The 18,224-nt window shown below is 41.2% G+C and overlaps 1 protein-coding gene across 1 annotated transcript in view; it reads left to right on the forward strand.

The window, feature by feature from the left end:
- The window catches only part of LOC308664613 (regulator of G-protein signaling 3-like), a 105,804-nt gene extending 99,222 nt beyond the window's left edge, over window positions 1–6,582 (forward strand). The window contains exon 8 of the transcript XR_014025698.1: window positions 6,434–6,582. The gene's annotated coding sequence lies outside the window, so the exon portion shown is untranslated. The remainder of the gene's footprint in view (window positions 1–6,433) is intronic.
- Window positions 6,583–18,224: the final 11,642 nt, after the last annotated feature.

An 18,224-nucleotide genomic window follows, 5' to 3' on the forward strand; every position in this document is an offset into this window, starting at 1 on the left:
CAGTTTCCTAATATTGACTGGATGTCTTGAGCTCAACTTCTATCAGCCCAAAGAACTATAATGGAATGGTGGAGAACATTCCATCTGTTAAAGAATTTAAGAACCTTTTCCACTGTGGCCCCTGGAAAAGTCTACTATCAGAGATGAGATATGTTCTCATCCTCCTGGCTTTCTGGAGGCACCTAAAGACCTGGTTTTTCTAGCTGACGTGAGATCCCAATGAGGGTGCTCTGTGCTGGATATGATTGATGGGATAAGAGGAAGACTTCCCCCCCCCCGCCATGCCACTCTTCTCCTTGATCTTAGCTCTTAGGTAACTGCTTAAATTTTAACTGTATCTATACTGACCTTTTTATCACTTGCAAACTTCCCAGAGTCGCCTTATTGTTGCGATGGGTGACTTACCAATTTAATAAATAAATAAAAACATGGAGAGTTGCAATCCCACATATCTACAGTAGTATACTAAAAAAAGGCCGCTGTGTAGGGTGTTTCAGTGTAAGATATAAGCAAAGATGACTACAGGTAGTCCTTGATTTATGACTACCATTCAGTCCAAAATTTCTGTTACTGAGACAAGTGTTAAGTGAATTTTGCCCCATTTTATGACCTTTCTTGCCACGGTTGTTAAGTGAATCACTGCAGCTGTTGAGTTAGTAAGAGAGTTGTTAAATGACTCAGGCTACTCCACTGACTTTAAATCAATCCATTAATCAGGATAGAACTGGAAGGGAGAGGTCTCCTAGTCCAACTCTATACTACAGTATTTCAGACAAATGTCAACGCTGTGACAAACAGAACTGAAGCCATTTTCCTTTTTGTCTTCATTGCCACACATTAGTTTACAGGTTTTAGATGAAGGAGTAGGGGTGTGTGTGAAATTCTCAGCTAGCCAAAACAATTCATATGTGTGAGAACCAAGGTCATTGCTGACAACACTTTGGCAGGTTGGAGAGCTGGGAGGAGAGCCCGCATTTTGTAACAATTGGTGGATGTGATTTATGACAGCTAATTGGGGTGGGAATTGCAACTTGTAACTTTGTAACCAGAGGGAGGGGATTTTAGTCTTGGGTTCACCTTTGTACGTGCCGATATCTTGTTTCCAAAATAAAATGTTCTTTAAGGAAGAAATCCTTGCCTTGAAGTTCTTTTAAATGGTTTCATCTATTGCAGGGGTGTCAAACTCAATTTCATTGAGGGCCGCATCAGCATTGCGGTTGCCCTCAGGGGGCCAGGTGGGTGTGGCCTGGGTGGGCGTGGCCTACTGGGTGGGCGTGGCTAGAGTGTGTATGGCCTACTGGGTGGGCATGGCCAGCTCTACATCGTTCGCATCAAGGGTGCCTATGGGGGCCCGGGCAGGAGTGGGACAGTTCTGAGGGTCTCTGGCAGAAGGAGGGTCTCTGGGCCAGGGCCAAGGCAGTTGGGGCCGTTCCATCACTGTTTCCGGGATGGCTTCGCGGGCCACATGAAACCACTTCGCGGGCCGGATCTGGCCCCCAGGCCTTGTGTTTGACATGTCTGATCTATTGGAACCATGACAACAAGTGGCTGTCCAGTCTCTTCTTAAAAACCTCCTGTGACGGAGCAGCCACAACTTCAGAAGGGAAGCTGTTCCACTGGTTAATTGTCCTCACTGTTAGGAAGTTTCTCCTTAATTCCAGGTTGCTTCTCCCCTTGATTAGTTTCCATCCATTATTTCTTCTCTGGCCTTCTGGTGCTTTGGAAAATAGGTTGATTCCCCCCCTCTTCTTTGCGGCAGCCCCTCAAATACTGGAATATTACTATCATGTCACCCCTAGTCCTTCTTTTCTCTAGACTGGCCATACCCAATTCCTGCAACCATTCTTCATATGTTAGTCTTTATTCTCCAGGCCCTTAATCATCTTAGTTGCTCTTTGCACTTTTTCAAAGGTCTCAACATCTTTTTTGTAATGTTGGGACCAAAACTGGAAGGAGTATTCCAGGTGTGATCTTACTAAGGATTTTCATTTCTGGACTTTGCTTGTTGGAAGGTTGCCACAGGTGGTCCCATGACCCCAGGATACTGCAACCATCATAACTATGAACCACATGTCCAGATTTTGATCATGTGACGATGGATATGTTGCAGCGGTCATAAGTGTGAAAAAACGGTCATAAGTTACTTTTTTCAGTGTCATTGTAATTTGCAACAATCACTGAAATGAACTGTTGTAAATCGAGGACTACCTTTATATGGATTTATTTAAAGCCTATATACTTGGTCTTTTCTCCTACACATGGAGAACCAAAGTATTTCAGAGCAAGCAATGAAAATAGAGTAAACATCCATGGCCTAGGGAAAAAAAAGATTGTTTATTTGGCAAACGTATTTATGACTGCCCACCAACAGAGTAAACACAAGAAAGCAGTTCCAGAATCTGATACACAGAAAGTGATTAAGTGGCATAAATTAAGGCCAGTTGCTTCCACAAAAGCCGCTGCAAATGTCTTTTAATTTGTGCATAGAATATCAGCACGCAACCTCTAGTGACATTTCAGGGCTGCCCCCTAAACATTGGGCAGAGAGAGGAAACTTCCTTAGGTGGCAATATTGATGTCAAGAAAAAAATAACAAATCATTGGCTATTTAAATTGACATTTTCCTATTTACGCTGCTAGAAACCAGGAGAAGCATTGGTTTTTTTTGCTTCATGAGTTAAAATACCTTTCCACTGTGATAAAGTCCAGCACACTGGGAAAGTTGGACAATCACTTCCATTAGAGGCAGGGAAATAGTGTTGCATATTCTATGATTCAGAGGCATCCACAGATGGTTTTGGCGTGATCTTTTACATAGAATTGTAAAATAGGTATTGTTAGATACTGGGTTCGTTGCTTCAATGACGAGACGAGGCAAGTGAGTTCAGCAAAGATCATAGTTTATTGCTTGCAGGAACTGAACTGAGAAACAGGGCTGCAAATGCAGCAATTTATACCCTGGCCTCTAGGTGGTGGCCAATAGGTTTAAAGCAACCTATTGCCACCCTAGAGGCAGCCAATGGCGGCGCTGGAGACGGGTTGTCTGAGGAGCTGGGAGCCGTTAGCCAGCTTCCCTGCTTAAGCAACCTTCCAGCAATTAACCCACGTGATGTTCCCTTAACAAGACAAAGCCCAATACATTACAGGTATCTCAAAATTGAACAATAATGTTTAAAGTACCAAAAACCCGTGAAATTTCAACTTGATTTGTATAAGTGTCAGACACAAGCAACCAGCAGAAGTTTTATTGTTGGTTACCTATGTTACAAGAATCTTACCAGACTGACTACGTTCTCTTGGGAATGGTCAGATAAGGCTTCAGGGCTTCTGGAGGAGGTCAGGTCTGTGCAGCTTTTTGAAGCACAAAGACTATTTTCCAAAGCACCAAGAAGCAACACAAGAAACAATGGATGGAAACTAACAGAGGAGAGAAGCAACTTAGAACTAAGGAGAAAATTCCTAACAGTAAGAGCATCCAACCAATAGAATAGCTTGCCTTCAGATGTTGTGGATGCTCCATCACTGGAGGCTTTCAAAAAAAAAAGACTGGACAATCATTTATCTGAAATGGTATAGGGTCTCTTGCTTGAGTAGTGAGTTAGACTAGAAGACCTCTAAGGTCCCTTACAACTCATTCTATGTTCTAGATTTTAACCTCAATGTCCTCTTAACATCTCCCTCCATTCAAGCTGTAGATTCTACCACAATTAGACTATTAAAAACCCACTCAATCTTGCCAGAAATCTGAAGAGAGTTTGGAGCTTTAATAAGGTTTTTTTTAAATGTATTTTATTGTAAAGAGGGGATACTGTCGGAAAATGTAACCAACATTCTGCCACACATGGATATTGTCCCTCATGTCTGCTGCAGAGGCAACTTGCGGGCATCTGAATGAAGGATCAAAAGATTCAGGGTGGACATTGTCACAACATACCCAATATCTTACAGATTTTGAGACCTTCCCCCACATCCACAGACACCCACGACATCCTGTGTTGCTAAGCTGTCCACCAACCCACTTTAAGGGTGCAGATTAGCAGGTCTCCGTCTCTCTCACAGTTTTCAAATGCGCTATATTTCTGTTTAAATTATTCATTTATTTGTGCGTTTATTAAGTAAATAAATCTAAATGATCAATGGATTCTGAATTTGCATTTATTGTCTGGAGGGAGTATGGCCAAATTCTTCCCCTTCTCTCACGTACAGTATCTTTGTACCTGGTGACACATTTCCTTTTTTTTTTCCCAACAACATTAGGAATAGCCCAGTGGTGGGATTCAAATATGTGAACAACCGGTTCTCTGTGTGGATGCCGCTTCCGGAAATCCATTCGGGGCCTGGGCAACAAAAAATTAGCTACCGGTTCTGCCGAACTGGTGAGAACCGGCTGAATCGCACTACTGGAATAGCCATCTGAATAAGAAGAATAACAGAGGCTAAGGCTCCTGAACATTAAACAAAGAGAAGAGGGATCCGGTAGTAGAAATATGTGCCTTTTCTTCATTCTTTTTTTAGACAGAGGACTTCTGTCCTCTGCTTGTCCTCTTTGCAACTTGAGGTCTTCTTTTGGGACCTATTGAGGATCTAGAAAAACAGAAGAAAGAGGTTTTTTAAAAAAGAAAAAAAAGTAAAGTAAAGCTCAACGTTGATCTGTAACCTCAGGCATTTGGACAGCAGTATGAAACTGGAAGTGAATCTTTTCCAAGAAGAATTTTCAGAGTTTTCTTTACTTAGATTTATTGAAATGAAAGGGATGGGGTTACAAAATTCCAGCAGCCGAGCTATTCCCTATTTAAAACCAGTTTATCCACTGGTAAATTGGGACAGAATCTTTCTGATTTTTAAGAATTCCTTGGAAAAGAATATCCAGATTTGCTGTAGGTGCATAGTAGGCACACAATAGGATTTGGGAGACCAATAACAAGGTATTACATAATCAGGTTTTCCATGGGAACCTGACTACTTAAGTATGTCCTCTTTCTTTCTTCTTTTCTTTCTTTCTTTCTTTCTTTCTTTCTTTCTTTCTTTCTTTCTTTCTTTCTTTCTTTCTTTCTTTCTTTCTTTCTTTCTTTCTTTCTTTCTTTCTTTCTTTCTTTCTTTCCCCAGAAAGATGGTGGGTCAAGTCTCTTCACTGATAATATGGAAGTGGGCAGCTGACTATTTACATACAGTCTCTGGTTTCTAGGAAACGAAAACTCACAATTATACAGTCCGAAGAAGAAGAGAAATCTCAAAATAGCCCAGTGAAGAGTGAGCATGTTTAGTGACCCTGGAAAGCTATAAAATCATTGGAAAGGGGGGCATTGGAAAAGAAGCAAAATGGAGTGAAAGAGTTAAGGATCCAAGAACTCTGGTTAGAAGAGTGCAGTGCTTTTTTTGTAAAAGAAAAAGGTGCCGGAACTCACACACATGTCATATAACCTGCCTTGCCTACCCTACAAGGTTCCATCCAAAAAAGGTGCCGGAACTCCGTTCTGAGCGTTCAATGAGAAAAAAAGCCCTGGAAGAGTGAATAAAGGCATCATCAGTGCAACATTTTTTCTTCCAAAATGTTGAACTGACAGCTCTCGCTGAACGAGTGCACCAAGATAACTTTCCTCAGTTAGAAGTTTTCACCTTAAGGGAGGCTTGAAATGTGGTTGATCTATATTGGGAGCATAAGAATAATATGAAATATTCTTAGCTTCCAAAATGTGTCTTCCTGACAGTTATGCTAAGTAGTCAGAAATTCCTTGGCTTTGATCAAGCTATTCTCCAAAGCTCCTGAAGGCAGGACAAGAAGCAACGGATGGAAACTAGTCAAGGAGAGAAGCAACCTAGAACTAAGGAGAAACTTCCTGACAGTTAGAACAATTAATCAGTGGAGCGACTTGTCTCCAGAAGCTGTGAATGCTCCAACACTGGAAGTTTTTAAGAAGAGACTGGACAGCCATTTGTCTGAAATGGTATAGGGTTTCCTGCCTGAGCAGGGGGTTGGACTAGATGACCTCCAAGGTCCCTTCCAACTTTACTATTATGATCTCTTGCCATAAAACAGAAGTAAATAACATACAGACAGTCCTCGACTTACAACTATTTGTTTAGTGATCATTCAAAGTTACAATGGCACTGAAAAAGATGAGTTATGACCATTTTTCACACTTACGACCTTTGCAGCATCCCCATGGCTACATAATCAGAATTCGGATGCTTGACAACTGGTTCATATTTTTGACAGCTGTAGTGTCCCAGAGTCATCTGATTAACTTTTGCTACCTTCTGACAAGCAAAATCAATGGGGAAGCCAGATTCACTTAGCAACCATGTTACTAACTTAACAACTGCAGCCATTCATTTAACAACTGTGGCAAGGAAGTTTGTAAAATGGAGCAAAACCTATTTAACAATTGTTTCTCTTGGCAACATAAATTTTGGGCTCAGTTGTGATCATAAGTCAAAGACTACCTGTAGAGCAGACATGTCAAACACAAGGCCCGGGGGCCAGATCCGGCCCGTGAAGTGGTTTTATGCGGCCCATGAAGCCATCCTGGAAACAGTGAGGGAACGGCCCCCACTGCCTTGGCCCTGGCCCAGAGACCCTCCTTCTGCCAGAGACCCTCAGATCTGTCCCACTCCTGCCCAGGCCCCCATAGGCACCCTTGATGCCAACGATGTAGAGCTGGCCATGCCCACCCAGTAGGCCATACGCACTTTAGCCGCACCCACCCAGTAGGCCACGCCCACCCAGGCCACACCCACCCGGCCCCCTGAGGGCAACCGCAATGCTGATGCGGCCCTCAATGAAATTGAGTTTGACACCCCTGCTGTAGAGTTTCTCAACCTTAGCAACTTGCTAAGTTGCATGGACTTCAACTCCCAGAATTCCCCTGCCAGGATATTGGCTTTGGATGCTGCTGAATTAAACCCTAGCTATAGATGTTGTAGTTGAGCAGTCTCCAGATGCTTGAATGCTCCTCACTTCTTCTTTGCAAACTGGCCTGATCAAGCCTGCTACTTAGCTCTTTTTTATGCATGGTCAGTCTTACTATTGCGGTTTTGTTCAGTCTGTTTATAGCTCAGGGTACTTCAGCGTGGGCTATTGTGGGCTACTGTTCCAGAATTAGCTCATGCTACTGTATTCAGCAGGTCAGCTGATTTATTTCTGTCTCAATTGCATTATTTCTGGCTCAAATATGGCAAAAGATAATAATAAATATCCCCCAATTCTACAATATTTCCACTTGCCACAAGCTCTGTACGACAAAACTTACAAGCAATCTCTCTTCCCTTTCGTTAGTAGGGGAAAGATGTCTTGAAAGCTTTACAGATCCTTCTTCACTGCAACTCTGTGTGTTTGGGGAGCGGTGTGTGTGTGTGTGTGTGTGTGTGTGTGTGTGTGTGTGTGTGAGACAAAACCCACTCATTGTACAATCCAGCCAGAATTATTCTGTGAAGGACATAAACTAGGCTGCATTAATAGAGGGATAGAGTCAAGATTACATGAAGTGTTAATACCACTTAATAATGCCTTGGTAAGAAGACCACACTTGGAATATTGCATCCAGTTTTGGTCACCATGATTTAGAAAAGGTGTTGAAATTCTAGAAAGAGTGCAGAGAAGAGCAATGAAGATTGCTCTTCTTAGACTGAAGGCTCAAGTCTAAAACATATGAAGAACAGTTGCAGGAATTGGGTATGTCTAGTTTAATGAAAAGAAGGACTAGTACTAACATGATAGCAGTGTTTCAATATCTAAGGGGCTGCCACAAAGAAGAGGGGTTTAACCTATTCTCCAAAGCACCTGAAGGCAGGACAAGAAGCAATGGATGGAAACTAATCAAGGAGAGAAGCAACCTACAACAAAGGAAAACAACTCATCGGTGAAATGGCTTGCCTTCAGAAGTTTATTTTTATTTATTTATTTATTTTATTATATTTATATACCGCCCTTTCTCGAAGGACTCAGGGCGGTTTACAGGGTGGTTAAAACAAAAAATACAAAAGTTAAAAACAGATTAAAAAAATTATATCCGTCCCTGAACAAATAAAACCCCAGTTAAAATTAAAATTAAAATTAAAATTCTCAGCCTGGGCCAGAGAGCTCGAAGAGCCAGGTCTTCAGGTCCTGGCGGAACGAACGGAGGTCAGGGGCGGTCCTAAGCTCCACTGGCAGCTGGTTCCAAAGGGCAGGCGCACCCACTGAGAAGGCCCTATCCCTGGGTGTTGTCCGCCGGCAGTCTCTTACCGGCGGTACCATGAGAAGACCCTCCCTGTGGGAGCGCACTGGACGAAGGGAGCTTGATGCAGGTGCTCCATCACTGGAGTTTTGAAGAAGAGACTGGACAGCCATTTGTCTGAAATGGTATAGGGTTTCCTGCCTGAGCAGGGGGTTGGACTAGAAGACCTCCAAGGTCACTTCTGTTATTTTGTTATCTCTTCTTCAGGGGCCGGCTAGCCGCAAAGGATTGGTGTATTTCTTTAATTTCAACGGCCTCATGGACCAAAGGCCTCACAATTTTTTATCCTCCCCTTTTCTTTCCCTCCATCTACAGAAGCAAAATAGAATGATGTTACAGCTCCTGAAAATGCCTCCCTGCTTTCACCATCACAGTTTGCAATAAGTTTTCAAAGCCAACAAAGGAATGATGATAGGACAGCTTCAGAAATTCCACTGTTTTAGGGTGAGTGCTCAAATTTTATTTTCATTTGTTAATTGTAAACTGTCAGACAAATGCACACACCGCTTGTGGAATTGTGAAGTTATTATTTTTTTAAGATATACAGAGAATGAGTAACAGGATTTTTGCTGCATTAACTGGAATGGTGCCATGGCGGAGCAGTGATTAGAATGGAGTACGGCAAGTAACTCTGCTCACAGCCGGGAGTTCAATCCTGATAGGTCTCAAGTTGACTCCGCCTCCCATTCTTCTGAGGTCAGTAAAATGAGGACTCAGATTATTGGAGGAAAGATGCTGACTGTGTAAACCTCTTAGAGAGGGCCGTAAAGGTCTGTGAAGCGGCATATAAGTCTAAGTGCTATCACTATTTTTAATATAGCACTGAAAAAATGGCTTTTTTTTGCACTCTCCTCAGACTTGATGTGTGCTTAGGGCATGAAGCCAGCTAGCCAGTCCCTCTCTCTCAGCCCTAGGAAGCAAGCAAGGGCAAACTACTTGATCTCAGAACCACTGAACTATATTTTTCAAACATCCTGGAGCACTGGGGAACTGCCAGAGGACTGGAAAAGAGCTGATGTAGTTCCCATCTTCAAAAAAGGGAGAAAATTAGATCCAGGAAACTACAGGCCTATCAGCCTGACCTCAATACCTGGAAGATTCTGGAAAAGATAATCAAACAACAAATCAGCAAACACCTAGAGGCAAACAAAGTCATTACTAAAAGCCAACATGGGTTTATCAAAAACAGATCATGCCAGACAAATCTTATTGCATTCTTTGACCAAGTGACAAAATTAGTGGATCAGAGGAATGCTGTGGATATAATTTACTTGGACTTCAGTAAGGCATTTGATAAAGTAGATCACAACCTACTACTTAAGATAGAAAAATGTGGGTTAGACAGCATCACCACCAGATGGATTCATAGCTAGCTGACCGGCAGTATCAGCTTGTGGTCCTCAATGGAACTGCATCTACATGGAGGGAAGTGTGTAGTAGGGTGCCCCAGGGCTCTGTTCTGGTGCCAGTGCTCTTCAACACCTTCATCAATGATTTGGATGAGGGGATAGATGGGGAACTCATCAAATTTGCAGATGACACCAAGCTGGCAGGAAGAGCCAACACTCCAGAAGACAGGCTTAAGATACAGGAGGATCTGGACAGACTTGAACACTGGGTGCTATCTAACAAAATGAAATTCAATGGTGAAAAAAGTAAAGTTCTACATTTAGGCAATAAAAACCAAATGTACATGTATAGTATAGGTGGTACCTTGCTCAATAGTAGTAATTGTGAGAGAGATCGTGAAGTCCTAGTGGACAATCACTTAGATATGAGCCAGCAGTGTGCTGCAGCTGCCAAAAAAGCCAACACAGTTTTAGGCTGCATTAACAGAGGGATAGATTCAAGATCACGTGAACTATTAATACCACTTTACAATGCCTTGGTAAGGCCACACTTGGAATACTGCATCCAATTTTGGTCACCACAATGTAAAAATGATGTTGAGACTCTAGAAATAGTGCAGAGAAGAGCAACAAAGATGATTAGAGATCTGGAGGCTAAAATATATGAGGAACGGTTTCTGGAATTGGGTATGTCTAGTTTAACGAAGAGAAGGAGGAGGGACATGATAGCAGTGTTCCAATATCTCAGGGGCTGCCACAAAGAGGAGGGAGTCAAGCTATTCTCCAAAGCGCCTGAAGGCAGGACAAGAAGCAATGGATGGAAACTAATCAAGGAAAGAAGCAACCTAGAACTAAGGAGAAATTTCCTGACAGTTAGAACAATTAACCAGTAGAGCAACCTGCCTGCAGAAGTGGTGAATGCTCGAACACTGGAAGTTTTAAAGAAGAGACTGTACAGCCATTTGTCTGAAATGGTATAAGGTTTCCTGCCCGAGCAGAGAGTTGGACTATATGATCTCCCAGGTCTCTTCAAACTTCGTAATTATTATTATTATTATTATTATTATTATTATTATTATTATTATTATTATTATTATTAGTAGTAGTAGTAGTAGTAGTAGTAGTAGTAGTAGTAGTAGTAAACTTTTATTCATTAAACATGAACCTCAGTCAACTGAACATTCAGTTATTATTATCATTATCATTATCATTATCATTACCATTACCATTACTTCTGAAAAACTGCAGTGACATATCCAGCCAATCACCAGGAGGCAGGAAGGAAGGAAGGAAGGAAGGAAGGAAGGAAGGAAGGAAGGAAGGAAGGAAGGAAGGAAGGAAGGAAGGAAAGAAGGAAGGAAGTGTGGGAAGTCACACACACACCGAGAGAAGGAAATATTAAAAGGGCAGAAAAATATATTTTCTCAAAGGATCTTAAAGAGGCAGAAAAGCATGCCCAGTTTTCTTAATAGCCTCAAGTCTCCCTCCCCCAAGCAGAAACCAGCTCTGTAGAAATGCATGTGATAATCTTGTCAGAAAGACTGGAATCAGGAAACTGGGATTAAGAAGAAAAATCCCTAGAATCAACACCAAAAATCTAAGAGTCATCAGCCACAGCCTCAGGGAAGCAGGATATGACCTTTGGGACATAATAGGATTAACCCACCACCATCAGAATACCAGAAAGGCACACTCAGATTCAGGTCAAAGTTCACGCCACAGGAACAGCTCCAGACAAAAGGCTCCAGAGGGTATAAAAACCCACTCCCTACATGTGCTCATCCCTTTTTTCTTCCAGAGCCATCTTCCTGTCTGGCTCTCTTCTTCAATAAACTGCAACCTCCTTTCTAAAGTAGTTGCCATGTTGTTTTATTCATGGCTTGGACTGAACCATGATGAAAACTTTTCCTTCAACAGACGGAAGGAAGGAAGATTAGCTCATGGCATTCCATATAGTTGTTTGCCAGACTGAAGAGAATAGTTGGCTCCAAAACCATTTGGAAGGATTAAGGAATTAATTTTTATGGAAAAGCTGTCTTTGGAGTTCTTCACCTATTTTATTCAAACATTTCAGACTCACTCTTCAAGCCATCCATCTTTGGGGGGGGGGGAGGCATAGTAAACAAGTGTTGTATCTCAGAAATCTGTGATTTATTTTCTCATCACTGGGGGGGGAGGGGAAATCCCAATTTGACTGGGCTGAGGAAGATCCCCATCTGAGATCTTGCCAGTAAATATTTATTAAAATATTTGTTTTAATAAGCTATAATAAATCATGTAGCAATGATGTACATGCATACTGAGACAAGATTAAAATAAATGAGAAAATAGGAGGCAGGTGTATTAAGTATGTTTGTCACCTTGAGTTGACATAGACAGGTGGGACAAAAAAAGATCTGATAATTATAATTAATTATATACAGGAAGAAATGACTTCAAAATCCCTGTTGTGAGATGTGTGTTTTTTGTTCTTTGCTTTTTTAAAAATCTTTAGGCTTCATGTGGCTTCTAAGGAAAAGATAGAAAGCAAAAATCAAAACAAAACCGTAGGGGAATTTGTTTAAGATTTCCTGACAAGGGAGTTGGCAGATTTCTGATGAAGATATAACAATCTGGAACTATAGTGCAGTTTGAAGCCAGGTAGGCAATGCCCATGCCTGTTTCTTCTCCTCAACAATTCACTGACAAATGAACAGTCATATGCTAAAAAGAAAGCTGGTTCTTATTTTTAAAGCCACATAGAAGCCTGAAAAAGATGTAGCTGTTTTAATGAGAAAGGTGTTAACACTAACTTTTTCACTTTCTTGGTTACAAAAATTAGAGCAAAAAACTGCAAAATAATAATAATAATAATACTTAGGCCAACATGTCTTTGAAAAAAATTTTTCCAGCATCAGAGAGATTCATTTTTCAAACGCAATATTTTTCCAACACATCTTTACTTACAAGAACACATGATAATGATACCGTAATAGAGAAACAGTGATGGTACACTTTCCAAATTTCATCACAAGGGTATACAATGAGCCATATGGTCTACTGTGATCGCAGTGATTACAGAGAAGGGACTGGACTGAAGTTAACTGCTGGAATTAGGAAATCCATGAAGTAAATCTAGGCTGTGGAGTCTGTTAATGAATGAGGGAAAGAAAGAAAGAAAGAAAGAAAGAAAGAAAGAAAGAAAGAAAGAAAGAAAGAAAGAAAGAAAGAAAGAAAGAAAGAAAGAAAGAAAGAAAGAAAGAAAGAAGGAAGGAAGGAAGGAAGGAAGGAAGGAAGGAAGGAAGAAAGAAAGAAAGAAAGAAAGAAAGAAAGAAAGAAAGAAAGAAAGAAAGAAAGAAAGAAAGAAAGAAAGAAAGAAAGAAAAAGAAGACAACTTATTACAAGGTCACAAAAGGGGTTCCCCCCCCCTTTTTTTGTATTTTATACATTTACGTTTTGTTTCATTGTACAAAAGCACTATATTCAACTTTTTTAAAACGATACCATATCCCACTCTTTCCTCCAGCAAGTTGTTTCTCAATCTTGGACTTGAGTGAGAAAGTATTTTAGTCAACTTCTCTATTCCACGTATGGAGGAAATTCTTTTGAAATACTAAAAAAAAGTCATGTATGATGAATTCCACCACTGTAGACCACATGACTGATTGTATGTTCCTAAAGTGAAGTAGCTGGAGATATTGGGATGGCCTGCTAGAAATACTTCATTTGTGTTTCTTTATTATTCAGTGTGATTAGAAAGATGCATGTTCTAGCAACATCTGATGAAATAGCTACAGAACAATTCACTGGGGAGAACTTTTGAAATGGGCTTTGACATTAGTTAGAACAATTAATCAGTGGAACAACCTGCCTGAAGAAGCTGTGAATGCTCCAACACTGGAAGCTTTTAAGAAGAGACTGGGCAGCCATTTGTCTGAAATGGTATAGTGTTTCCTGCCTGAGCAGGGGGTTGGACTAGATGACCTCCAAGGTCCCTTCCAACATTATTATTATTATAAAACTTTTATTCATAAAACATGAAACTCAATCAACTGAACACTCAAATTGACTGGCACTAATGGTTGACACGGGCTGCTGCCAGCATCCTAGGTATCAACCAGGTATCTCCTTAAAATGTAAGATGTTCCAAGTAGCGCAGTTTTTTGTAGCTTTGCAGGAAGTTGCAATTTCTTGATGTGTTTTGTAAAGTTTTTGGACATAGTTCCCAGTGCCCCGATGTTACATGTTTCATCCATAATCACGCAGTTTCGATGGCCAGGTTGCGGTATTTTGTAATTTTTTCCAGTTCTTTTTCTTCGACTCTGGCATCTCCTGGTACAGTGATATCAATCAACTGTACGCTTCGGTTCCCTACAACTGTGATATCTGGCATGTTGTGTTCCAAATGGCGATCTGTCTGTATTCGGAAGTCCCACAAGATCTTCAGCCTCTCATTCTCAACAACTTTTTCCACCCTATGTTCCCATGACTTTTCGGACACAGTGGATTAGTTTAGCAGCTCGGTCATGTCTAGCTTTGTAAGTTGCGCAATTTTGCTGCACTCACATATTAAATGTGTTGCAACTTTGTCATTGCAAAGTCGGCAATTTGGATTGTCAGTAGATTTTTGTATCTTTGCTTTCATGGCATTAGTTTGTAGTGCTTGTTCTTGAGCAGCCAGTATTAAGCCTTCCATTTCTTTCTTGATGGTTCCCATCTTAAGCCATGCCCATGTCAAGTTGTTATCACATTTTCCTTCAATGTTTTTCAAATGTTGTCCATGCAAAGCTTTGGTTTTCCATTATTATTATTGTTGTTGTTGTATTAATTGCTATAAAAGAGAACAGAACAGAACAGAACAGAACAGAACAGAACAGAACAGAACAGAACAGAACAGAACAGAACAGAACAGAACAGAATAGAATAGAATAGAATAGAATAGAATAGAATAGAATAGAATAGAATTCTTTATTGGTCAAGTATTATTGGACACAAGGAATCTGTCTCCGGTGCATAAGCTTTCAGTGTACATACAAACAACAAAGTGATAGGTCATTGATCTTAAGTCATAGTTACAATCATCAATCATAAGATACAAACAACACATGATAAATCATGAGATTCCAATAGAGGAAGGTAGGAAAAATGAGAAAATGAGAAATGAGAAGATGAGAAAGATGAAAAGGATAATAGCAATACAACTATTATATTATGATGCAGAGAACTTTATAAGTTCACTGTAATACGAAAAAGCTCCTCTTTATTATAATAGTGAGAACTATTATAACACAGAGAATTTGTTTTTTGGACCTGAGGATACATCTGGATTTTGAAAGCAAATGGTAAGTGCTCTTAGAAAATGGATCTGACCAAATATCCAATTCACCAAATGGCTGCCAGGAAGGAGCAGATCAAGCACAAAAAAAACCTTTTGCAAGACATTGTAACAAATTGTAACAAGATAGTGCAGTCAGTAATATGAGTTTTGTAATTTTTCTGGCTAGGAAGCTTTGTTAATTATTCTCCTTATTTTGCTTGGTGTCAGGGCTCCTAAAATATATTTGCCTTCAATTCCCATATTTCTTTCCTTCCTACTTTTGCCTATGTATTCATTTTCGGGGCCTGCCATTCTGTTGGGGGAGGGGTGCTTGCATGGGGGAAATAATTGCTTTGCTCTGTTCTGTGGGAGGTGCCCTTCCTCAGGGTGTGAGGAATGCAACCTGAAAAACATCTGCCTTATCTCCAGACAAGGGAGCCTGGGACCACTGGGAAACAAAACTGGGAGACTCCTTGAAAGAGACACTAAATCCCCTGGTTCTAATAAGACCCTGGCACCTATAGATTGGCTGGATTTCAACCGGACAGTTGGACATTGGGGGGGAGTAGTTTTGAATTGCCATTTTTATATACTCTTTTGTGCATTAAATCCTCAGACCTTGCTTTGCTCTCTTACCATCACTAACTCTCAATAAAAGTTCCTTTTGAAATGATGCCTGTTTCAAGAGTTCTACTTTCTTGGGAGACCTAGTTGATGCAGGTCCTTACACTTGATTTTCTCTTGCTGGAGAAAATATTCTGTAGAAGTGCTGATGCCATCCCATGTCAATCTGCTCCATCAGAGTTGGTTATGTGATTAATGTCAGATGCAAGAAATCAGGAACCAGGGGCTGTTCAGATGAGTACAAGTTTATTCCATGCTATCCCTTAATAAGAATCTGAACTACTAATGGTCAAAGAAAATTGAGGGCAGATAATAGTCGACAGAATTCAAGGAAGGCTGGATTTAGATCTCTTGTGAGTGTGAAAAGACTCCAAACTGATGACGCTCTTGACCCCTCCCTCGGCTCAGCATGGTTGTCTCCTATATCTACATGGAAAATGATTTTCTTAGCAGCTATGAACACCTTTTTTGGGTAGGAAATATTTTTCAGCATCCAGTAGAGTAACTTAGATTTAGCAGACACTGTCATCTGGAAATATTTTAGATTGCTTTAAAGCTTTTATCTTCTATTTTGTCCCAGTGGTTCTGTTCTGTTATTATTCACATATTGCATACAATCCTGAAACTCAAGAAGGATGACAAGCGGTATGCAAATGTTTGGTACATAAATCAAAAGTTCCTAGTCACATTTATCTTGAAGGATCCTTTTTGTCCTGGATTTCCCTTGCCAGTCTCATTCTCTTTCGACATTGTTGACTTTTGTTGTTCAGAGAACTTACATAAACTAGTTTTTTAAGCCAGTCATAGGACTGCTTCATTATTAAACAGTGGACCAGCTTGCGTCCCAGAGTTGTAGACAAAATGGACAACCATTTGTCTGAGGAAGTAAGAGGATTCCTGCCTTGGCTAGGTTTTGGACTAGAACAGGGGTGTCAAACTCAATTTCATTGAGGGCCGCATCAGCATTGCGGTTGCCCTCAGGGGGCCGGGTGGGTGTGGCCATGGTGGGTGTGGCCTACTGGGTGGGCGTGGCTAGGGTGGGTGTGGCCTACTGGGTGGGCATGGCCAGCTCTACATCGTTCGCATCAAGGGTGCCTATGGGGGGCCTGGGCAGGAGTGGGACAGATCTGAGGGTCTCTGGCAGAAGGAGGGTCTCTGGGCCAGGGCCAAGGCAGTGGGGGCCGTTCCCCCACTGTTTCCAGGATGGCTTCGCGGGCCACATGAAGCCACTTCGCGGGCCGGATCCGGCCCCCGGGCCTTGTGTTTGACATGTCTGGACTAGAAGATCTCCAAGGCCCCTTCCAACCTAGGATTCTATGAAAAACCTCTAGACTTCTGAAACTTTCCTTTCTTTTCTTTTCCTTTCCTTTCCTTTCCTTTCCTTTCCTTTCCTTTCCTTTCCTTTCCTTTCCTTTCCTCTCCTTTCCTTCCCTTCCCTTCCCTTCCCTTCCCTCCTTTCCTTTTCCTCTTTTTCTCTCTTTCTTTTCTCATTTAGTTGTTTTTGTTCTGAAAAATGTCCTGGGCATATACATGAAAGGGAACCACCCAAAATATGTTTCAAAATTTGAAGTGAATGTTTCAGAAGGGGAAAAAAAACTAACTTAGCATAAAATTTATGCTGGGAACAATAGTCTGTCCTTAAACATGCCCTGCCTGCTCCCCTATTTATTTATTCTATCAACTGTATTAACAATACAGTCGTAATCCTCAACTTAACAACAGCTTGCTTAGTGGCTGTTCACAATTGCAATGGCACTGAAAAAAGTGATTTATGACCGTTTTCACACTTACAATCAATGCAGCATCCCCTTGGTCATGTAATCATAATTCAGACGCTTGGCAACTGGCTCATACTTATGACGGTTGCAGTGTCCCAGGGGTCATGCAATCCCCTTCTGCAACCTTCTGACCAGTGAAGTCAATAGGGGAAAGCCAGATTCACTTACAATTGGGTTACTAACTTACCAACTGCAGTGATTCACTTAAGAACTGTGGCAAGAAATGGGGCAAAACTCACTGAATAAATGTCTCGCTTAACAACATAAACTTTAGTAAAATGCCTGGTGTGAACTTACAGTCTTCCAAAACATTTGTGGCAACCTGTTGCAACTACTTCAAATCTAGTTGACAGCATAGCTGGCTGTCTTTGAAGGTGATATATGATTTGATGCTCAATATGTTACCTCTATATGTTAAGGGACACGGTGGCTCAGTGGGTTAGGACGCTGAGCTTGTCGATCAGAAGGTCGGCAGTTTGGCGGGTCGAATCCCGAGTGCCGCATAACAGAGTGAGCGCCTGTTACTTGTCCCAGCTTCTGCCAACCTAGCAGTTCGAAAGCATGTAAAAATGCAAGTAGAAAAATAGGGACCACTACGGTGGGAAGGTAACAGCGTTCCATGTGCCTTTGGCATCTAGTCATGCCAGTCACATGACCACGGAGATGTCCTCGGACAAGCGCTGGCTCTTCGGCTTTGAAACAGAGATGAGCACTGGTCCCTAGAGTTGGAAACGACTAGCACGCATGTCGTTTACCTTTACCTTTTTAAGTTACCTCTCAAAGTTTAACAGTAATGTTGATACTATACTAGCAAGAACAAAGTTATTTATTTGTTCAGTTATAGGTCATTAAACATAATTGCACGGCTGAAACCCCTGTAGGAACAATGAGTCCAATACAAGAATGTATAAACCATTATATCAGTCTTGGATGGTGCATAGTGTTAATCTTAAGTACATTC

The sequence above is a fragment of the Vipera berus genome (assembly GCF_964194415.1).
Source record: "Vipera berus genome assembly, chromosome: 2".
Taxonomy (NCBI): Eukaryota; Metazoa; Chordata; class Lepidosauria; order Squamata; family Viperidae; genus Vipera; species Vipera berus.